Below are 24,636 nucleotides of genomic sequence, written 5' to 3'. Positions count from 1 at the left end.
TTCATGCAAAACTGTTTGAAATTTTACTTGAACAATATGTTGCCTTGTATTTAATTTCTTTTTTTGTTTTTGGTTATTAAACAGGATTTAATTTGATAAAGTTTCTGCCTTCTCTTTCTTTGAATCTGATTTAATGTGTGGCTGAGAATTTTCAGTTAAAAAGTTTGTCTTTCTCTTCTATTTTTAGGTTATTTGCATGTAAATTGGAGTTTTGAAGTTTAATATACCTTCTTTGAACAGAGATCGGTGGCTTAAATTTGATGAACTGGGGAAGGAAATACTGTCTATTGCACTACCTGCTGCTTTGACATTGGCAGCTGATCCACTTACCTCACTGATCGACATAGTGTTTGTCAGCCACATAGGTACTTATTATTACAGATGGTGAATTAGTTAGTTAGTTATTAGTAACTTTCTGTTAATAGTCACTTAAATCATTAACTCAAACATACTCTTGTATAAAGTAAGCTAATTTGATTAAATTAATTTTATTTATTGATTTGCATGTTCTTGTTTTAAACTGGTCGAAAGTATGGAATTGTAATTTATTTGCCTGCAGCTTATTTGGCTTAATTTTATTCTCACCCTGGAAGCCCATTCTGAATTGCTAGTTTGTTGTTTATTTAATAGATAGTTGTAATCTTGTAATTGTAGTTGGTGATGATGGTTACAAGTATTTGCTTGTCTTAGGTTCTCTTTGTTTGGACATACATTTGATTGATGATTGTTGTTGTAGTAAGAAATCCCCCTTAATTATATTTATATATGTAGGGCCTGCTGAATTGGCTGCAGTTGGAGTTTCAACTTTTGTGTTTAATTTGGTGTCAAAAATATTTAGCATTCCTTTACTTAATATTACCACATCCTTTGTTGCCGAGGAACAGGCACTGATCAACAAGGATTCCAGTCAAACTGATGAAAGTAGTAAGCTTTATAAGAAAGCTACACCTCTTTAATAGTCTGACTAGTTTTCTAGACATGGTCATAGGTTCCCTTCTTTAGACGCCTCTACTGACGATTTTGTTCTACTTTGGTATCATCTAGATTTTGGTGGCAAATACCAAAGCAAGAGGCGTATTCCTTCAATATCAACTTCTTTAGCACTTGCTGCTACTCTTGGAATTGTTGAAACTGTGCTTCTTTCCTTGGTTCTGGCATCATTATGAACATCATGGGTATACCTGCTATACGTCAACCTTGGCTGATTATTGATCAATAATTACCTTGTATATTTATTTTGTGTCAGCATGTTACCAAAAAAATATTTTCACTGGTTTGAATTCTGTGCCACTTTTTGTAATATTGGGAATTTATGCAAGACTACTATTCTACTATATTTCTTAAGCCCTATGATATATTTGGTACATTGCACTAAACTTGCTATATCAGCCTTGGGACTTCACATTTGGTTTTGTCAAGGGACAAGTGAATAATAATTCAATAAGTGATATGCTTACAAGGCATTAGTCAATAAACCTCAATTATTTGTAAGTTACTTATATCATTGTTGTTTACTAGTGTCTGTGTGTGCTTAATTCAGTGTTTTGAAATGGCGGTTATGGCGGTGCCATAACGGTATGGCGTGACGGATTTTGACCCTGCCGCCATTCACCGGACGCCGCGATGGGATTATAACGGGGGGCGTCATGGCGGCCGCAATTGCTGTAAAATCCGGTTAATTAACGGCTAATTAACCCATAAATGAGAATTTATTTTGGAAAGCCTAAAATGTGATTTTTATGGCTAAATATGATAGAGGAGATTGAGACGAGAATTTTGGTACCAATTTCATAGAATTCGGACCAAGATTGGACCGAACGGACCAAACCGGGCCAATTGGACCCAAAGTGGGCCCTTGGCCCAACATAACTTAATCAAAACCCTAGTTTTCAGCACTCTCTCTCCTCATTTGTTACACACACAAGCTGAAATTAGAGAGAAAGGGAGGAAGAACTCTCTCTCAACTTCTTTCTCTCACTTGATCTTCAAACCACCATAACTTTTGATCTAGAGCTCCGATTGCCGCTCCGTTTGCGGCCACGCGTTCACCGCGGAGAGCTCTACAAAACCCATACAATCAATCTTGAGGTAAGCCACGTTTTGCTCTTCGAAATTCCAGCCTTGTTTTCTATTTTCTGATAGTTTAATTCGGCCCCTTGTAGTGCCTTGCTTACAAAGTATATGGGGTGTTGTCCTTGGTCATTTTCTCGTATTAATGCTGAAGCGACTGCCCGATGTCCGACCGAGAGGTATAGTACGAGCTCTTCCCCTTTTAAAGGTCGGGTTAGGATTGGTGGCTGCCCGAGGAATTCCTTGAATTCTTGAAAGGCTTTTTCGCACTCCGGGGTCCACGAGAAGGGTTTCCCTTTCTTTAGGAGTGAGTAGAGAGGTAGTGATTTTATCGCTGATCCTGCCAAGAATCTCGATAGGGCGGCCAGCCTTCCATTCAGCTGTTGTACTTCTTTGACACACGTCGGGCTCTTCATATTGAGTATCGCTTGGCATTTGTCCGGGTTTGCTTCGATGCCCCTTTGAGTCAACATGAAGCCTAAGAATTTTCCGGCTTCTGCGGCGAAGGTGCACTTCGTCGGGTTGAGTCTCATGTTGTGTTTTCTGAGGGTGCCGAAGACACTGGTGAGGTCGGACAGCAAGTTTCCGTCTTCTTGTGTCTTTACCAGCATGTCGTCGACGTACACCTCTAGTTGTAGTCCGATGTGCTCTGAGAACACTTTGTTCATTAGCCTCTGGTAGGTTGCCCCTGCGTTCTTCAGCCCGAAGGGCATTACTACGTAGCAGTAGTTTGCCCTTGGGGTTATGAACGAGGTCTTTTCTTGGTCGGGTCCGTACATCGGGATTTGATTGTATCCCGAGTATGCGTCCATGAAGGAGAGATATCTATAGCCTGAGGCTGCGTCTACTAAGGCGTCGATGTTTGGTAGTGGATATGGGTCTTTGGGGCAGGCTTTGTTGAGATCCGTGTAATCGACGCACATCCTCCATTTTCCGTTGGGCTTTTTTACCAGGACCACGTTCGCGAGCCATAGGGGGTATTTTACTTCCCGAATGAATCCTGCATCTAGTAATGCTTGTACTTGTTCTTCTATTGCTTGCACGCGCTCAGGCCCGAGCTTTCGGCGTCTTTGTTGGACAGGTCTGGACCCCGGGTATACTGATAGCTTATGGCACATCAGGTCGGGGCTTATGCCTGGCATGTCGGAGGCTTTCCAGGCGAAGAGGTCGGAATTCTCCCTTAAGAGGGTTATGAGTTCCTCCTTTAGGCCTGCTTCGAGGTTTGCTCCTACGTTTGTTGTTTTTTCAGGTGTGTTCCCGATTTGGATTTTTTCGGTTTCTCCCTCTGGTTGTGGCCGGAGGTCTTCTCGGGCTTGAACTCGTCCGAGTTCTATTGTATTGACCTCTTTCCCTTTTAGGCTCAGGCTTTCGTTGTAGCATCGCCGTGCTAGTTTTTGGTCGCCTTTTAGGGTAGCGATTCCTTTTGTGGTAGGGAACTTCATACAGAGGTGTGGGGTTGAGACTATAGCTGCTAGTCTGTTTAGGGTTGGTCGCCCAATGAGGGCATTGTATGCTGAAGTGACGTCGACTACAATGTAGTCGATGCTTAATGTTCTAGATTGCTCGCCTCTTCCAAAGGTAGTATGTAGCGAGATGTATCCTAAGGGATGGATCGGGGTGTCCCCTAGTCCAAATAAGTCGGTGGGATAGGCCTTTAGCTCTTTTTCTTCAAGTCCGAGTTTGTCGAAGGCTGTTTTGAACAGGATATCTGCTGAGCTTCCCTGGTCAACTAGGGTTCGATGTAGGTTGGCGTTTGCTAGGATGATGGTGATTACCATTGGATCGTCGTGCCCGGGCATTACCCCTTGAGCGTCTTCTCGGGTAAACGAGATAGTGGGTAATTCGGGCAGGGGGCTGTCTTCTCAGACATGATAGACTTCTTTGAGGTGTCTTTTTCGCGAGGATCTGGATGTTCCTCCGCCTGCAAAACCTCCATTTATCATGTGAACGTGTCTTTCAGGGGTTCGCGGGGTTTGTCCAGCCCGATCTTCGTTATCTCCCCTCCTTCTCTTCTTGGTCTCTTCTCCTTTCTCTGCTATGTATCTGTCGAGTTTTCCTTCTCGGGCTAGCTTTTCTATAACATTCTTTAGGTCGTGGCAGTCGTTAGTAGAATGACCGTAGAGCTTGTGATATTCACAGTATTCGGACCGATCTCTCCCCGCTCTCTTGTGTTTTAGTGGTCGAGGTGGTGGGATCTTTTCGGTGTGGCATACTTCTCTGTAGATGTCTACCAAGGAGACTCGGAGGGGGGTGTAACTGTGGTACTTCCGTGGTTTGTCCGAGTTGGTTTCTTCTTTCTTCCTTTGTTCCCGATCTCGATCTCGGAGTGGGTAGGTCGATTCCTTCCTAGAAGAGTCTCTTAACTGGGAGGTCTCCTCCATGTTGATATATTTTTCTGCTCGCTCCTGCACCTCGTATAGGGAGGTCGGGTATCGTTTGGATAGGGATTGGCTAAACGGTCCCTCCTTTAGGCCGTTTGCTAGTCCCATGATGGATGCTTCAGTGGGTAAGTGTTGTATGTCCAGGCAGGCTTTGTTGAATCGCTCCATGTATTCTCGGAGAGTTTCTTGGTTACCTTGTTTGATTCCGAGTAGACTGGGGGCATGTTTCGTTTTGTCCTTTTGAATAGAGAACCTTGTCAGGAATTTTTTGGTTAGGTCTTCGAAGCTGGTGATTGATCTTGGTGGCAGGTTGTCGAACCACTTCATGGCCGACTTGGTGAGAGTGGTGGGGAAGGCTTTGCATCGAATCGCATCGGAGGCGTCGACTAAGTACATTCTGCTTCTGAAGTTGCTGAGGTGGTGACTTGGATCGGTGGTGCCGTCGTAGAGATCCATATCGGGTGGTTTGAAGTTTCGCGGTACCTTCTCCTTCATGATCTCTTGCGTGAAGGGATCATGGTTGTCTTCGGGAGTGGGGCCGCGTTCTGTCCGATCTTTCAGGTTGGCCTCTATTTTCCGCAGTTTTTCTTCTAATTCTCTGCGCTTGCGAGCCTCCCTTCTCAGATCTTGTTCAGTTTCCTTTTGCTTCTTTATATCCTCTTCGAGTTGTTTCAGTCGGTTTTGTTGTGCCCGGACTGCTTCTAGAATTTCCGAGCTCTTTTCTTTTTCGGGATTTTGTGGATCTTTGTTTGGGAGTGACGTCTTTGGGCGATTCTGTTTGTTTCCTCCTGGAGTGCGTGGTGATAGAGGGCTGTCCGGTCGTTCTCCGGTGTCAACTTCCTCCTCTTGTTCTGATGCCGCGCGGTCATTGTTGGAGGGGTCGTCCGCCATGGTAGAGGGATGACTTCCAGGTCCCCGGCAACGGCGCCAATGTTCCGGGGGTTACCTGAAACGAGTAGCTCGGTCGTCTTGGTGAGGCCCGAGGTGGGGGTCAGGGACCCGAGCTTGATATGTGGAGTGGTTGGTGGTTGTACCTGCAATGACACTCCGATGCTTAAGTTAGCATGGGTCCAAGCAGATATTGAGTAGAATTAGAGTATGAGTTATACCTGGGTGCTCCAGTGTATTTATAATAGTTGGCCGTGATCTTCCCTGGATAAGATATTCTTATCTTATCTTATCTTTTGGGAGTCTTATCTCTATCTTTGTGGAACCGCCTTTCCTGGGCCTTTTCGGCCTTTAGGTTTTGGGCTGCGTTCCTTCTGATGGGCCTTCTTAGCTTTGTTGGTCCGAGGTCCGACCTCAGGCGTGGGCCTTGGGACGAGGTCGGACCTTTCATGGATTTTGCCGAGTTTGGAGGAGCTCGGTCAGGGTATGAACAGTGCCCCTGCCCGAGTTCGTCCTTTTTTGAGAGGTCGAGCTCGGGCATAGTAGTTTTTCAAATTTCAAAAGGTGGCCGTTCCTGCATTTATTGCATTTTACCGTTTCTCCTCGATTTCCGTTCGGGCTCTGTGAAGGCATTATTTATTTGCCCCTTTCCTCCTTTTCCTCGTTTATTCTGTTCCCTTCTTGTTTTCTGAGTTTTCGCCATCTCTTTTTCGAGCATCGCTTTCTTCTTTTCTCTTTTGTTTTTCTTCCCCGAATCTTTCTGTGCGTTTTTCCGGGGTTTCCTCTGCGCCGCCGTTCTGTTCTCCTTGCTTCGGAGCTCGTCGTCCTCATTTCTTTCTTCCAGGTTTGTTCCCATCTCTTTTTTTGTGCACATATGCTTCTGTTTCTTTTGTGTGGCTCTTTGTTTGTTTCTTTTCTCTATGCCTGGGTTGCCCCGAAAAGAGGCGCCGCCATTGCTTTGTTTGTTTGTATGGGGGGGACTCTTTTTTGTTCTCTGGTATTTTGCTCCGGGTTGCTGTATTTTCTTCTAAAAGATTTTTGTTTTCTTGCTTTGCTGGATGGGTTTTTGCTGTCTGCTTTTATGTGATTTTTGCTTTTGCTGTTGTATTCTTCTTTGTAGGCAAGAATTTTATGTCTCGAAAGGTTCTTCAAGCGATGTCGACCAAGATTCCAAGTGGTCTTGGTTGGGTAGATCCTGTTCCTCTAAGAGTCCCTTCTGTGGTAGATTCTGAGTATTTAGCTAGGTTTCGTAGGCAATGTAGCATATGTGAAGATAGAGAGTCTGAGAGGGATTATGAACTAGTTAACCCGGATTCCGAGGAGAGAGTTTGCTTCCCGCCTTTAGATAGTTCCGAGAAGCTCTTCTTTTACGCTTATGATTGTTTTTTCTCTAAGCTGAGTGTCCGACTTCCTTTTACCGACCTGGAGTCCGAGGTGTTATGGTCTTGTAACCTTGCCCCTACGCAGCTCCATCCAAATTCTTGGGCATTTTTAAAGCTGTTTCAACTTTTGTGTCAGTTTTTGGGCGTTGCTCCCTCTATTTCTCTTTTTTCCTACTTGTTTGTGTTGACGAAGCCGGGGTCGGGTGTAGGGAAGGTATCTTGGGTCTCTTTTAGGGCTAACCAGGGAAGAAAGTTTTGTACCCTGTATGATGAGTCCTTTCACGATTTTAAGAACTTTTATTTCAAGGTCCGGGCTACTGGAGACGCCCGACCTTTCTTTCTCGATGAGAGTGGGGAGCCTTCTTTTCCTCTTTGTTGGCAGGAGAATGTAGTGTCTGCTAAGTATGCCTTTGAGAGTCTAGATGAGGTGGAGCAGGCTTTTGTGGGTGTGGTGAGCAGTTTATGGGGTCGGGCACCTCACTTGGACACGAAGAAAATGTTGGGGGATCCAAGCCTTCTCCGTTCCGAGTTAGGTAGTTCCCGACCTCTTCCGAGATTCATCTTTTTTAGTACTTTGGTTTTGCTTGTTTTTTGGTGGAATTTCTGTTTGTGGTAATCCCTTTCTTTATTTCTTGCAGAGATGTCTTCTCAGGCGGATTCCATGAAGTTCCTTCGTCGGACGAAGAAGTCTGTGGCTGCTCGGAATATTGAGGCCGGGGAGGCTTCTGCCCGATCTTCTCCACAGAAGACTACCGGGGGTGTTCAGACTCGGTCGAAGACTATTCCGACTCCCCAGTTCCGAGCTGTAAGTCAGGATCCTCCGACCTCTGGGCCTGCTACTTCTTCTCCTCCTCCGTTTTCGGGTCCTCCTCCCAAGAAGCAGAAGACCTCTCAGGAGCTTGCCGGTTTCAACGATAAGGAATTTGATGCTCTTGGTTGGGTTGAACAGCATATTCTCCCTCAGACCTTTATTTCTACTGATGATGTGTCTATGGAGCATCATTTTCAGTATATGGCGCGGAGCTGCGTCCGGATGGCTAGTCTTCATGCCGCTATTGCCCGGGAGTTCAGGAAATCCCCCCTTGGGGCGACCAGCTCCCGACTTGAGAAGGCTCAGTCCGAGCTTGATAAGATTAGTCAACTGAAGGCTGCCCGGATTACTGAGCTGGAGGCCTCTTTGGAGAAAGAGAAAACTAAAGCTACCGCGGCTGTGGCGGCAGCGAAGACGTCTGAGGAGATGGCGAAGGCGGCTACAGAGAATTATACTCGGCTATATGCCGAGCTTGTGGAGACGAAGGAGAAGTTGCAATCCGCGCAGGACGAGTTTTACGAGCTGGAAGGTCATGTGGCCAAGGGTATGGATGCTATGTTCAAAAATTTGAGGGCTCAGGTCCGGGTTCTTGCTCCCGACCTGGATCTGAGCTTATTCAGTACGGATAACATTGTTGTGGAGGGAAAGATTGTTCCTGCTCCTACCGAGGATGAGGTTCCGATGTCCGACCCCAAAGTTCCGATTGAGAACCCGACTTCACCTTTGGTCGGGGATGGGTCTGGTGTGGAGGTTCCGAACCGAGATGACGTTGCCGTCGATGCAGTCCCGATCTCTATGTTTCCTCCGCAGTCTGCTGTTGATGTGGAGTCCGGAAAGGACCTTGATCCTCTGTAATCTTTTTGGTGTTTTGCCCGGCTTGTGGGCTTTTTTGTTTTTGGATGGTTTCTGTGAACGCTTTGGACACCTTTTGCTTTATTTAGCTACTTGAAGTAACTTTATTATGCGGTGTTTTTGTTCGCGTTTTGACTTTTTTGTTTCCGCTTTTGTGATTTTTAGTTGTTTTCGGATAACAACTTTTTAGCTAGCGTCTCGAAACTTCCTTTGCTTTCGTTCTTTTGCTTGTACTTTTTAGTTTCTTTTTGTAAAGCAACTTTTTTAGTAAGCATTTTCCGAACTTCCTTTGATTTCGTTCTTTCGCTTGTACTTTTTAGTTGCTTTTTGTAAAGCAACTTTTTTAGTAAGCGTTTTTCGAAATCTTGGTTCCCTTTCGTTTTAAGGCTTCTTTCTTGGATCCGAGCTTTTTCTCGGTCCTCGGGCGCTCGAGTACCTCCTTTTGGTTGGGTCCGACTTTGTCGTTGGTCGGCCCTTTTGAGTTATTTTTGTAATCTCTTTTTATTTGGCTTTTTGAGCCATTTCAGAGTTACTTTATAACTTTCCCTTTGTTGGGTCCGACCTTGTTGTTGGTCGGCCTTTTAAGTTATTTTTGTAATCTCTTTTTATTTGGCCTTTTGAGCCTTTTCAGAGTTACTTTATAACTTCTCACATTAATTTGAACCTCGTCGCTTCATCTTTGCCGACCTTGTGTGGTCTCTTGGCAAATGATTTTTTGCGTTTTGCCGAGCATAAATTAATGCGCCTTGGTGGGGTACTTTCTAGGATTCGTTTCATCATGAGGAAAAGGAAAAGAAAATAGAGAAATTTGATTAGTATTAAAAAAGAAAGAATATTTACAGAGTGTTTACCCTTTTGACTAGGTCGGGTGTCTTACTTAACCGGGTGTCTCATTAAAAAACCCTTGTAGGGAAAAAGAGTACACCTCGGGTAAGTTTTTCTAGCTGTAGTACCGCCTTAGATTACAGGCGTGCCAGGCCCTGGGCAGCTCATTGCCTTCTAGGTCTGATACTTTGTAATAGCCTGTCCCTAAGACTTCTGTTACCTTGTAGGGCCCTTTCCAATTTGCGGCTAGCTTTCCTTCTCCCGACTTTTGTGTTCCGATGTCATTTCGGATTAGAATCAGGTCGTGAATGGAGAAGCTTCGCTTTATTACTTTCTGATTGTATCTGAGGGCCGTTCGTCGTTTTAAGGCTTCTTCTCGGACTCGGGCTCTTTCTCGGACCTCGGGGAGGAGGTCGAGTTCTTCCTTTTGTGCCTGTAGGTTGCCTTCTTCGTTGTAGAAGATGACTCTGGGTGACCCTTCGTCTATTTCGATAGGAATCATTGCCTCCATCCCGTAAGCTAGTCGGAACGGTGATTCTCCTGTTGTAGAGTGTGGGGTTGTCCGATACGCCCATAGTACCTGGGGGAGCTCCTCGGCCCATGCCCCTTGGGCCTCTTGGAGTCTTCGTTTTAACCCTGCCAAGATGACTTTATTTGCAGCCTCTGCTTGTCCATTGGCTTGTGGGTGCTCGACTGAGGTGAATTGCTGTTTGATTTTTAGTTCGGCTACTAAGTTCTGAAAGCTTGTGTCCGTGAACTGTGTTCCATTGTCCGTTGTGATGGAGTAGGGGACTCCGAACCTCGTGACAATGTTTCTGTATAGGAATTTGCGGCTTTTCTGAGCCGTAATGGTGGCTAAGGGTTCAGCTTCGATCCACTTTGTGAAGTAGTCGACCCCTACTATGAGGTATTTGACTTGCCCCGGTCCTTGGGGGAACGGGCCGAGTAGGTCAAGTCCCCATTTTGCGAAGGCCCATGGTGCGGTGATGCTGATAAGGTCTTCTGGTGGTGCCTTGTGGAAATTGGCGTGTTTTTGGCAGGGGGGGCATATTTTCACGAATTCCGTCGAGTCTTTCTGCAAGGTCGGCCAGTAGAACCCGGCTCGGACTACCTTTTTGGACAATGCCCGAGCTCCGAGATGGTTCCCACACATGCCTCCGTGGACTTCTTCGAGGACGTTCTTTGTTTCTGAGGTCGGGACGCACCGAAGGAGGGGAGTTGTGAATCCTCTTCTGTATAATACGTCGTGAATTAGTGTATAATTCTGGGCGTCTTTCGTGAGTCTTTTGGCTTCCTTTCTTTCGGCGGGAAGAGTTCCTGACTTCAGGTAGTTGAGTATGGGGGTCATCCATCCTTGCTGTTGGTTGGATATGCTCAGCGTTTCTTCCTTTCTTAGCACGGAGGGGGATTGCAAGGTTTCCTGGAGAAGACTTCTGTTGTTGCCTCCGGGCTTGGTGCGGGCGAGCTTCGAGAGGGCGTCTGCCCGGGCGTTTTGTTCCCGAGGTATGTGCTGAATCTGTATCTCTGAAAAGTGGCGCAGTTGTGCCTGTGTTTGGTCCAGGTATTTTTTCATGGTGGGGTCTTTGGCCTGGTAGCTTCCATTTACTTGTGATGTGACGACCTGAGAGTCGCTGAAGATTGTGATTTTCCGGGCTCCGACCTCTTCAGCTAGCTTTAGTCCTGCTAGTAGGGCCTCGTATTCGGCTTGGTTGTTCGAAGCCTGGAACTCGAATTTTAGGGATAGTTCTATCCGTGTTCCTTGGTCGCTTTCGAGTATAACCCCGGCTCTGCTTCCTGTTTTGTTTGAGGATCCGTCGACATACAGGTTCCATGAGAGTGGGGTTCCAGGGGTCTCAGTGTATTCTGCGATGAAGTCGGCCAGGTACTGAGATTTTATGGCAGTCCGGGCTTCATAGTGGAGGTCGAACTCGGACAGTTCCACCGCCCATTGTAGTATTCGTCCTGCCAGGTCTGTTTTTTGTAGGATGTGTCTCATGGGTTGATTTGTCCGGACTTTGATGGTGTGGGCTTGAAAATAGGGACGGAGCCTCCGAGCTGTGAACACTAGGGCGTAGGCGAATTTTTCTATTTTCTGATAGTTTAATTTGGCCCCTTGTAGTGCCTTGCTTACAAAGTATATGGGGTGTTGTCCTTGGTCATTTTCTCGTATTAATGCTGAAGCGACTGCCCGATGTCCGACCGAGAGGTATAGTACGAGCTCTTCCCCTTTTAAAGGTCGGGTTAGGATTGGTGGCTGCCCGAGGAATTCCTTGAATTCTTGAAAGGCTTTTTCGCACTCCGGGGTCCACGAGAAGGGTTTCCCTTTCTTTAGGAGTGAGTAGAGAGGTAGTGATTTTATCGCTGATCCTGCCAAGAATCTCGATAGGGCGGCCAGCCTTCCATTCAGCTGTTGTACTTCTTTGACACACGTCGGGCTCTTCATATTGAGTATCGCTTGGCATTTGTCCGGGTTTGCTTCGATGCCCCTTTGAGTCAACATGAAGCCTAAGAATTTTCCGGCTTCTGCGGCGAAGGTGCACTTCGTCGGGTTGAGTCTCATGTTGTGTTTTCTGAGGGTGCCGAAGACACTGGTGAGGTCGGACAGCAAGTTTCCGTCTTCTTGTGTCTTTACCAGCATGTCGTCGACGTACACCTCTAGTTGTAGTCCGATGTGCTCTGAGAACACTTTGTTCATTAGCCTCTGGTAGGTTGCCCCTGCGTTCTTCAGCCCGAAGGGCATTACTACGTAGCAGTAGTTTGCCCTTGGGGTTATGAACGAGGTCTTTTCTTGGTCGGGTCCGTACATCGGGATTTGATTGTATCCCGAGTATGCGTCCATGAAGGAGAGATATCTATAGCCTGAGGCTGCGTCTACTAAGGCGTCGATGTTTGGTAGTGGATATGGGTCTTTGGGGCAGGCTTTGTTGAGATCCGTGTAATCGACGCACATCCTCCATTTTCCGTTGGGCTTTTTTACCAGGACCACGTTCGCGAGCCATAGGGGGTATTTTACTTCCCGAATGAATCCTGCATCTAGTAATGCTTGTACTTGTTCTTCTATTGCTTGCACGCGCTCAGGCCCGAGCTTTCGGCGTCTTTGTTGGACAGGTCTGGACCCCGGGTATACTGATAGCTTATGGCACATCAGGTCGGGGCTTATGCCTGGCATGTCGGAGGCTTTCCAGGCGAAGAGGTCGGAATTCTCCCTTAAGAGGGTTATGAGTTCCTCCTTTAGGCCTGCTTCGAGGTTTGCTCCTACGTTTGTTGTTTTTTCAGGTGTGTTCCCGATTTGGATTTTTTCGGTTTCTCCCTCTGGTTGTGGCCGGAGGTCTTCTCGGGCTTGAACTCGTCCGAGTTCTATTGTATTGACCTCTTTCCCTTTTAGGCTCAGGCTTTCGTTGTAGCATCGCCGTGCTAGTTTTTGGTCGCCTTTTAGGGTAGCGATTCCTTTTGTGGTAGGGAACTTCATACAGAGGTGTGGGGTTGAGACTATAGCTGCTAGTCTGTTTAGGGTTGGTCGCCCAATGAGGGCATTGTATGCTGAAGTGACGTCGACTACAATGTAGTCGATGCTTAATGTTCTAGATTGCTCGCCTCTTCCAAAGGTAGTATGTAGCGAGATGTATCCTAAGGGATGGATCGGGGTGTCCCCTAGTCCAAATAAGTCGGTGGGATAGGCCTTTAGCTCTTTTTCTTCAAGTCCGAGTTTGTCGAAGGCTGTTTTGAACAGGATATCTGCTGAGCTTCCCTGGTCAACTAGGGTTCGATGTAGGTTGGCGTTTGCTAGGATGATGGTGATTACCATTGGATCGTCGTGCCCGGGCATTACCCCTTGAGCGTCTTCTCGGGTAAACGAGATAGTGGGTAATTCGGGCAGGGGGCTGTCTTCTCAGACATGATAGACTTCTTTGAGGTGTCTTTTTCGCGAGGATCTGGATGTTCCTCCGCCTGCAAAACCTCCATTTATCATGTGAACGTGTCTTTCAGGGGTTCGCGGGGTTTGTCCAGCCCGATCTTCGTTATCTCCCCTCCTTCTCTTCTTGGTCTCTTCTCCTTTCTCTGCTATGTATCTGTCGAGTTTTCCTTCTCGGGCTAGCTTTTCTATAACATTCTTTAGGTCGTGGCAGTCGTTAGTAGAATGACCGTAGAGCTTGTGATATTCACAGTATTCGGACCGATCTCTCCCCGCTCTCTTGTGTTTTAGTGGTCGAGGTGGTGGGATCTTTTCGGTGTGGCATACTTCTCTGTAGATGTCTACCAAGGAGACTCGGAGGGGGGTGTAACTGTGGTACTTCCGTGGTTTGTCCGAGTTGGTTTCTTCTTTCTTCCTTTGTTCCCGATCTCGATCTCGGAGTGGGTAGGTCGATTCCTTCCTAGAAGAGTCTCTTAACTGGGAGGTCTCCTCCATGTTGATATATTTTTCTGCTCGCTCCTGCACCTCGTATAGGGAGGTCGGGTATCGTTTGGATAGGGATTGGCTAAACGGTCCCTCCTTTAGGCCGTTTGCTAGTCCCATGATGGATGCTTCAGTGGGTAAGTGTTGTATGTCCAGGCAGGCTTTGTTGAATCGCTCCATGTATTCTCGGAGAGTTTCTTGGTTACCTTGTTTGATTCCGAGTAGACTGGGGGCATGTTTCGTTTTGTCCTTTTGAATAGAGAACCTTGTCAGGAATTTTTTGGTTAGGTCTTCGAAGCTGGTGATTGATCTTGGTGGCAGGTTGTCGAACCACTTCATGGCCGACTTGGTGAGAGTGGTGGGGAAGGCTTTGCATCGAATCGCATCGGAGGCGTCGACTAAGTACATTCTGCTTCTGAAGTTGCTGAGGTGGTGACTTGGATCGGTGGTGCCGTCGTAGAGATCCATATCGGGTGGTTTGAAGTTTCGCGGTACCTTCTCCTTCATGATCTCTTGCGTGAAGGGATCATGGTTGTCTTCGGGAGTGGGGCCGCGTTCTGTCCGATCTTTCAGGTTGGCCTCTATTTTCCGCAGTTTTTCTTCTAATTCTCTGCGCTTGCGAGCCTCCCTTCTCAGATCTTGTTCAGTTTCCTTTTGCTTCTTTATATCCTCTTCGAGTTGTTTCAGTCGGTTTTGTTGTGCCCGGACTGCTTCTAGAATTTCCGAGCTCTTTTCTTTTTCGGGATTTTGTGGATCTTTGTTTGGGAGTGACGTCTTTGGGCGATTCTGTTTGTTTCCTCCTGGAGTGCGTGGTGATAGAGGGCTGTCCGGTCGTTCTCCGGTGTCAACTTCCTCCTCTTGTTCTGATGCCGCGCGGTCATTGTTGGAGGGGTCGTCCGCCATGGTAGAGGGATGACTTCCAGGTCCCCGGCAACGGCGCCAATGTTCCGGGGGTTACCTGAAACGAGTAGCTCGGTCGTCTTGGTGAGGCCCGAGGTGGGGGTCAGGGACCCGAGCTTGATATGTGGAGTGGTTGGTGGTTGTACCTGCAATGACACTCCGATGCTTAAGTTAGCATGGGTCCAAGCAGATATTGAGTAGAATTAGAGTATGAGTTATACCTGGGTGCTCCAGTGTATTTATAATAGTTGGCCGTGATCTTCCCTGGATAAGATATTCTTATCTTATCTTATCTTTTGGGAGTCTTATCTCTATCTTTGTGGAACCGCCTTTCCTGGGCCTTTTCGGCCTTTAGGTTTTGGGCTGCGTTCCTTCTGATGGGCCTTCTTAGCTTTGTTGGTCTGAGGTCCGACCTCAGGCGTGGGCCTTGGGACGAGGTCGGACCTTTCATGGATTTTGCCGAGTTTGGAGGAGCTCGGTCAGGGTATGAACAGAACCTTTTGTGGATAGCTGTTGTAAGAAAGAAGCGTACTTGAGGTGCTACGAGTCAGTCATACAACCCTTGAACGGACCAGATCTTTGGGAGAGAACAACACATCCTGATCTCATGCCTCCCCCTATAGAAGGCCTAGTCACAGGCCAGTGAAAAAGAGGAGACCAGCTGTTGGAGATGAAAAACAGAGTAGCTGCACTCACTTGTTAAGGAAGGAGGAGAAACAAAGGTGCTCTATATGTGGATCTGTTGGACGCAACAAAAGCAGATGCCTTGAACCTATTGAGGATTTGGTATGATTTTTTATTTTTCTTCCTGCTAGTTATTGGTCTGTCTTAAGCATAATATTGTTGTGGTAAATTGCAACTGTTCATGTGGCCCATTAGTCAAAGAACAAAGGCAAACAGTAGAAGGGAAGCACTAAATCACAGCCTCCAGCTGCCAAGGGAGGAAGGAAGACTACTTTTTCCCAGCCCATTCCTAAACTAGCTGTCAATAGGGAAGCTGCTTCAGCAACACAGCCACCATTTTCAGCCCAATCCAACAATGCAGCACAGCCAAAAAGGCCTAGAGGCAGGTCCAAGGGAACCACTAAGCCCAACTGCTCAACCCAACATGATCCACAGCCCAAGAAGCTTGCCAGTCCAACAAGTTTTGCACCTCCTTCATCCTCATCACAGCCAACCACCAGAACTCTTCCCTCATCTCAGCTTACCCTTGTCACATCTTCAAGCTAATCTGTTGGCCACTTCTCTGCCAGGCTTTTTGGAGCACCTCACGTTTCTCCAATGAAACTGAAATTAATGGCAAAGTTGCCTCCAAAAAAATGGGAATTTCTTTAGGAAAATGAAAAACTTAGCATCGTATTGTCATGATTGTATATAATGTATGTTGGCTTATTTTGAGTTATGCTTGTGTTAACTTTCTGGTACTTTCAGTGTGACTTGTTAGCTACTTTTTGTTGGTGATATTTTGCCTATGAACATCTGAGTGTTGTACTTAATTACTAGCTTTGGACTAGCCAACCCTTTTGGGATTAATTCTGGTTGTGAAACACTGTTTATTATGTATGTTATTATGACATTTACCATGTTGAGTTAAGCTTGTCTTTGTTGTTATGGAATTATTCAGTAATGGAAACCATGTATTTGCCAACCAGAAATTATACTCACATTTTAAGAACCAACCATGCTTATATAATTGTCATTCATACATGTTGAAAACCATTTCAACAGAACACATTCAGGGAACTCGCCTAATAACTAAATCCTAGCATAATTTACCAACAACAACAACAACATCATACTTTTACACCCTTTTTATACCAGGTTCAATGGAATTACACACTGTGGCCTTGCCATAGAAAAATTATGCAACAGCAAATACAGAAACCCAACCCACCCAAAAAACCCTAACACAGCAACGACCATTAGCTTCCACTCTGCCGCTTTTGTTCTTGATTTCAACGAGGCAACCTTCCTCCTCATTCTTGCAATTTCTGAGTTTTTCACCTCTGTCTCTAGCTCTGTCCAGCGAAAGAAGTTGTAGCCTTCATGCATCTACACATTATCACCGTATTCACTCTCCAATCGTCAACCCAAACAGCTCAATTCAGAAGAAAAGAAAAAAAACAAACCTCATAGTAAACACAGCCCCAGAATCTGCGACCAGAGTTCTTCTTAGTCTCCCGAGGTTTGCAAAACCGGTCTCTCACCATGGAAACAAAGTAGCAACCTATCATGCAAGGAAGATTTGCTTCGAGACAAGATTGAGCTTTCGGCAGCCATGGCTTTCTCCCTCCACGAGGTCGACGACGGTGGAGTCTGCAACAGTGTGAGATTGAAACCACTTTACCCTTTTTTTTGTTCATTTACATATATATATTTATAATGCTTTTCCTTTTTTTATATTAAACATATTTTTATTATGCTTGTTTGTTGTGATAACTACTTGTAACGATGAAAAAAGGGCATTTATGTCCGAAAAAAATAGAAAGGATGATGTTAAATGGAAATGCAACATTAAGGACGATTCTAAATAAAAAATTAGATCACAGACGGTTTCGATTCTAACCCTCAACGTTAGGGACCAAAACAGTACTTATCCCAAAATGGAACTAATAAGAGAGTAAATAAAGAATCAATTGCCTAAACGATTATAATCTTAGTAATTAGGTTATGTAAAATCAACTTTTAATGTTGAAAAGTATTTGTTATTATCGTTATTTTAATTTTCATTTTCTTGTGTAAAAAAAATTTGTATTTTTTGAGTTATTTATTCAAACGCTACAACTTTAAAATAAGTACTTCTATAACTAAAAATTCAAATACAAAATAACTTATTTATAAGCTGCTATTAATAAAAGTCCTTATTCTTTTAAGTATCTAATACTTTTTCAAAGGTTTGAGCAACTCCCAAATTTTTATAAAGAGCTATACGTTTCACATCACTTGGTAAATTAAATGATAATAAAAGTAGATGAGATAGAATTGAGAGAAGGTACAAACGACAATATATTCTAGTTTGATTTAATCTACTCTATGTTTACGTTTAGTTTTTTCTACCAAGGTGTCGGAGATTTTTACTATATCACTAAATTTTAAGGATGTTTGATAAACTAATACAACAATGGCACAGATTTATTCCTCACGGTATTTGATCACTACTCTTATACTAAACCACAATACTTATCAGAGACTTCTCTAAGAATTTGAACCATTCCGACTTCAAGTGTTTTCCTGAGGAAGTGAGATTATGGCTGTAAAATTTCAGATTTTTAAAAATTAAATAATAAATTATTTATGATTTAAAGTTTTAGTAATTGAATAATAATAAAAATTTTATATATTTTAATTTAAATAATTAGATTTTAAATTTTATTTTATAAATAAAAAAGAATTAATTTAATTAACTTCGATTTTCATTGAATTAGTATTTATTTAAAAATAAATTACATCTTGATAATTAAATGGTATTTTTATAAATATTAATGTAAGATTAAAATTAATTTTCAATTATTCTGTTACTGTAATTATTCAAATTTTTAAAAATATAAATATAAATATATTATATTTTATTTTATAAATTGGTATTCTTTATTTTTAGAAATTATTTTATTATAAGTAATTAAATTAATTTTTATAACTGCTTGAATTCAATCAAATTTATATTCTTATATATTTTTTTATATGATGAAATATTTTATATAATTAAAATTATAGTTTTAGTAATTTATAAATAATGAAAATTATATATATATTTTAATTTGAGTAAATGATATTTTTAATTTAAAAATAGAATTTAATTAATAATATTATTATCGAGTTCAATATCTACCGATATAAATAAATATCGGTATTTTTTAGCGAACTTAATTTTACTAATGCTTCACCATTTGTCTTTTATCGTTATATTACTAATGTCATTTATATTAGTAACTTATATATATTATTACTTGTGTTTTAATGTATCAAATTTTTATAATTATTTATTTAAAATATTTATAATTTAAATTTCTGACTCAGTAACTTATAATTGTGACGCATGCCCCTTTTATTATTGTAACACCTCATGTTTCACTTCATTTAATTCATTGGAAGCCAAAGAAACCAAAGAAATTGGCCGAAGCCTTAAAGAACAAAGAAAGGAATGAATGAAAGAAATGAAATGTGGCTTAATTATATATGTATACATATATACTCATGACACATAATAATGCTTTAACCCCCAAAAAATTTTAATTCATTAACGTCATCCTTGATCATCTTCCTTTCTTTTCATATTGAGTTTGAAAGAAAAGAGAGAGACCGAGAGTGCTCTTATAAGAACCGTGAACGTGAAGCTTTCAGTTTCGATTTCTTGTGATTCGTTTCGTAACTTTAATAAAAAATTTAATTCAATAAAAATATTCGTATTCTCTTTTTTTATATGTTAGCGTTATTTTTATTCGGTAGAAATTGACAGTTATGTATATTTTTTTTCTTTGAGTTTGGTCAATTAAAATTTTAGGAGCACTACTAAAAAATTAGTTATTATAAACAGATATTTTCGACGTATTTTATCCCACAAAAATACAGACGGAATTTTAAAGGAATTTTTTATCGGAAAACAAAAAAATAAATTAGTATAAATTATAGACAAAAAAAATTCGTCTAAATTCTATTAAAAAAATTAATTTTTTTTCTATGAAAAATAGTTACAGACAGAAAATTTATCTGTAATTAAATAAATAAAATACTGCATTTTATTAAATTATCACAAACAAAAAATCCGTCTGTAATTTAAAATTTCCGTCAAAAATATTAGAATAAAAATTTGAAAATCACGGTTATACCTCTTCATTTCACACTACACTTTCGCGATTCCACACTCATTCCTCTGAATGCTTCATCGGCGGCGCTATCAGCCTTGCACCGCCGGCTCACCGAACCTCCATTGCACTCAACTTCCATCGGCCTTGCTCGCATTGCTCCCTCCGTCACACCCTTTCCCGGTTCTTCTTCGTCGCAGCCCTTCCGTCGGCCTTGCTCGCATCGCTCCCTTTCAAACTCTAATGTGCGTTTCTCTCTTCGATCTCGCTACTAGTGCTTGCTCTTTTCCGTGTGTTGCTGTGTTTCTCTCTTCGATCTTGCCTCAGCTGTGCAGGTAACCCTAATCTCCTTTCTCTTTTATCGCTGTTTTCTTTCTTTCAATACCATCTCTAACTCTAATTATATTATCCTATGTTCCATCACTATGATTCTATTTCCTATTCTATGATAAGAACTTGTAATGGTTATAGTTTTTTATTGTGTTCTTATAAACTTGTTCGTGAAATCAAGGGTCCTGAATGTATTGACTAGTTTCATTTTTATTGCTAAGGAAAAGGAGGAGGTATGCATATGCATTTTCTGTTGTCATATATGTTTCATGCAAAACTGTTTGAAATTTTACTTGAACAATATGTTGCCTTGTATTTAATTTCTTTTTTTGTTTTTGGTTATTAAACAGGATTTAATTTGATAAAGTTTCTGCCTTCTCTTTCTTTGAATCTGATTTAATGTGTGGCTGAGAATTTTCAGTTAAAAAGTTTGTCTTTCTCTTCTATTTTTAGGTTATTTGCATGTAAATTGGAGTTTTGAAGTTTAATATACCTTCTTTGAACAGAGATCGGTGGCTTAAATTTGATGAACTGGGGAAGGAAATACTGTCTATTGCACTACCTGCTGCTTTGACATTGGCAGCTGATCCACTTACCTCACTGATCGACATAGTGTTTGTCAGCCACATAGGTACTTATTATTACAGATGGTGAATTAGTTAGTTAGTTATTAGTAACTTTCTGTTAATAGTCACTTAAATCATTAACTCAAACATACTCTTGTATAAAGTAAGCTAATTTGATTAAATTAATTTTATTTATTGATTTGCATGTTCTTGTTTTAAACTGGTCGAAAGTATGGAATTGTAATTTATTTGCCTGCAGCTTATTTGGCTTAATTTTATTCTCACCCTGGAAGCCCATTCTGAATTGCTAGTTTGTTGTTTATTTAATAGATAGTTGTAATCTTGTAATTGTAGTTGGTGATGATGGTTACAAGTATTTGCTTGTCTTAGGTTCTCTTTGTTTGGACATACATTTGATTGATGATTGTTGTTGTAGTAAGAAATCCCCCTTAATTATATTTATATATGTAGGGCCTGCTGAATTGGCTGCAGTTGGAGTTTCAACTTTTGTGTTTAATTTGGTGTCAAAAATATTTAGCATTCCTTTACTTAATATTACCACATCCTTTGTTGCCGAGGAACAGGCACTGATCAACAAGGATTCCAGTCAAACTGATGAAAGTAGTAAGCTTTATAAGAAAGCTACACCTCTTTAATAGTCTGACTAGTTTTCTAGACATGGTCATAGGTTCCCTTCTTTAGACGCCTCTACTGACGATTTTGTTCTACTTTGGTATCATCTAGATTTTGGTGGCAAATACCAAAGCAAGAGGCGTATTCCTTCAATATCAACTTCTTTAGCACTTGCTGCTACTCTTGGAATTGTTGAAACTGTGCTTCTTTCCTTGGTTCTGGCATCATTATGAACATCATGGGTATACCTGCTATACGTCAACCTTGGCTGATTATTGATCAATAATTACCTTGTATATTTATTTTGTGTCAGCATGTTACCAAAAAAATATTTTCACTGGTTTGAATTCTGTGCCACTTTTTGTAATATTGGGAATTTATGCAAGACTACTATTCTACTATATTTCTTAAGCCCTATGATATATTTGGTACATTGCACTAAACTTGCTATATCAGCCTTGGGACTTCACATTTGGTTTTGTCAAGGGACAAGTGAATAATAATTCAATAAGTGATATGCTTACAAGGCATTAGTCAATAAACCTCAATTATTTGTAAGTTACTTATATCATTGTTGTTTACTAGTGTCTGTGTGTGCTTAATTCAGTGTTTTGAAATGGCGGTTATGGCGGTGCCATAACGGTATGGCGTGACGGATTTTGACCCTGCCGCCATTCACCGGACGCCGCGATGGGATTATAACGGGGGGCGCCATGGCGGCCGCAATTGCTGTAAAATCCGGTTAATTAACGGCTAATTAACCCATAAATGAGAATTTATTTTGGAAAGCCTAAAATGTGATTTTTATGGCTAAATATGATAGAGGAGATTGAGACGAGAATTTTGGTACCAATTTCATAGAATTCGGACCAAGATTGGACCGAACGGACCAAACCGGGCCAATTGGACCCAAAGTGGGCCCTTGGCCCAACATAACTTAATCAAAACCCTAGTTTTCAGCACTCTCTCTCCTCATTTGTTACACACACAAGCTGAAATTAGAGAGAAAGGGAGGAAGAACTCTCTCTCAACTTCTTTCTCTCACTTGATCTTCAAACCACCATAACTTTTGATCTAGAGCTCCGATTGCTGCTCCGTTTGCGGCCACGCGTTCACCGCGAAGAGCTCTACAAAACTCATACAATCAATCTTGAGGTAAGCCACGTTTTGCTCTTCGAAATTCCAGCCTTGTTTTCGAGTTTCATGGGTGAAATGTTGAGATTTTGGGTTCTTTGATGTTATAGGACCCAACTCTCTTGAAGGAGAAGGTTAATCTTGCCTCCTTGGACCTTGGGTGTGGTAAGATTCTCAACCCTAGTGTAATTTTGTTGTTCTATGATGTTTGGGTATTGAGATGTTGTGTATGGGTATGATGATTGTGGCTTAGGTTGTGTATATGTGAATATTGGAGCTTGATTTGGTGATTTTGAAAAGCTTGGAAAGGGTTTGGTGGTGAAAAATCTGTTCTTGGAGGTATTGAGGCCTTGAGAGCTTGTGGATAAGTGGTTTGGAAGTGCTCCGGTTGAGCTTGGGAAAATCGGCTAAGGTATGGTTTCGGTTTCCCGTATCTAATATGTAATGTGGTAGGAAATACTTAGGCTAGAGGCCCTAAGATAGGCATTGAAATGTTGATGTTGTTGAATGATTGAGATATATGATGTGGTCATATATGTGATGATGATTAATGATGCCTTGATGGTATGATGTATGAGAAATATGCATGTTGTGATATATGCTTGATGATTGGTTATGGTTGAATTGTGGATTGGACCATGTTGATGGTGAGTATGATATTGATTGTGTACAATGATGATTTATTGGAATTGGTGTTGTTGAGAATTGGCATGAGTAAGAGTATATGATATGTCAATATATTTGAGTTTGAGCCACTTGGGTGAAGTGGGTTAGAATGATGAGATAGTGATTTTGTATATTGTGGTAAAGTGTCAATGTGTGAGTTGAGGAGGCTTGATGTTGAAATTGATATGTTTTGATTGATTTCAAAGAAAAGGGATGAAAATGGCATGTTTTGATTGATTTTGAAAAGAGTTGGAAATGGCTTGTTTGCAAATGGCACTTTGTGGTTTTTATGAAAAATATGGTTTTTGGGCATACTTTGGTGGGACATAACTTGGACTACGGATCTCTGTTTTGTGCCAAATCTATTTAGAAATGAAATTGGATCCGGGATGTCCATGCCGTTCGAAGGACGGGTGAAAAACGATTTAAAATGAGAAAATTATGTCCGTTGGAAGATTGGGGTTTAAATTGGTGAATTCTGCAGCTTTTAACTTAGAAAATTTTTAGCAAAATGACCCCTTGCGCGTGGGCGCACTTGGCGCGTGCGCGCCATTCTTCCGGAAAATGCCATCCACGCGTGAGCGTGATGTGCGCGGGCGCGCCGATGGTGCTGCACCCAATGCCCAGCCATTTTCCCGAGAGTTATGCCAGAATTGTGCCAGTGTTGTGCCTGGGGCACGAGGACACCCACGCGTACGCGTGGTTGACGCTTACGCGTCGATTGGCAAATGTTTAATCCACGCGTTAGCGTGCATGACGCTTGCGCGTCGATGAAGTTTTGAGGCCATTCATGCGTGCGCGTGGAGTGCGCGTACGCGTGGACCTGTTTTCATCCCAAAGTTTATTTTTGAGTTTTAAAAGCCAAATTTCATACTCTAAGCCTCCGATCTCACCACTTATATCTTAAATCGTTATGATATGTCTAGCTATGAGAGAAGGAGCTAGTGGATGTGGTAACTTGCGAGTGAAGCAAGGGAAAATGAATGATCATTGAGGATCAAGCATGATTATGTGAGATGCGGAGGATGGTAGTGGAAGTGCTGGTTATGCCATTGGCCGAAGAGCCGTAATTGTTTATGAATTGGCTGGTTCTGGATTGAACCGTGAGCCGGAATAGCTGTGTATGCTATGGATATTGGCTGGTTATGGATTTAACCGTGAGCCGGATGGCTGATATGGATGTTGATCCATGGATGAGAATTCATGCATGTTTATGCTAAATTATTGATAATTGTGATTTGCACTTCCACTATCGGAGATACGAGTTTCCCTGGGTAGTAGCAGTGGCTAGCCACCACGTGCTCCAGGTTGAGACTTGATACTCTTTTGACCCTATGTCATAAGTGTGGCCGGGCACTGTGAAAGACCCGGATGAGCTCGCCCCCGTAAATATTCACCAGTGAGGGTGATGGATATAGATCATGATTATGATCAAGTTTATGACGAGTATAACTCGAGTTGGGAATGCATGACAGAGGGACGGTCCAATGGTTAGCTACCAGGACTTGTCGGGTTGGCTCTATAACCGACAGATGATATCATCAGCCACTAGGGACAGGCATTCATCATATGCATACTATGTGAATTGTTTGAGATTGCCTATTTGACTGCATATTACTTGCTAATTGTCTAAATGCCTTAACTGTTCCTATTTGTCTATTCCTTGCTTGATATAACTGTGTTTGCTATTTTATACTCCTGCTGGTGGTTGGGAGGTCTGAAGGAATTGGAAAGGGAAGTATTAGTTAGACTGAAGAATCTTTAGTCAGATGCCCTTTATGGTTTAGCTTGTTTATAAGCTTTGATATTATTTGGAGGAAGTTCTAGGATTGCCTTTGGCTTTTCTCCATTATTATGTATTATATATGTGGAAGCTGTTACCATGCTGGGGACCTCTGGTTCTCACCCATGCGGATTTTGTGGTTTTCAGATGCAGGACGTGAGGTTTCCCGCTGAGGCATGCTGGAGACTTCTATACTTGCGAAGATCCTTTGTTCTCG

This window comes from Arachis hypogaea, chromosome 7 (genome assembly GCF_003086295.3).
Source record: "Arachis hypogaea cultivar Tifrunner chromosome 7, arahy.Tifrunner.gnm2.J5K5, whole genome shotgun sequence".
Lineage (NCBI taxonomy): Eukaryota > Viridiplantae > Streptophyta > Magnoliopsida > Fabales > Fabaceae > Arachis > Arachis hypogaea.
The sequence above is the reverse complement of the archived record's forward strand: the minus strand, read 5'-3'. Positions refer to the sequence as shown.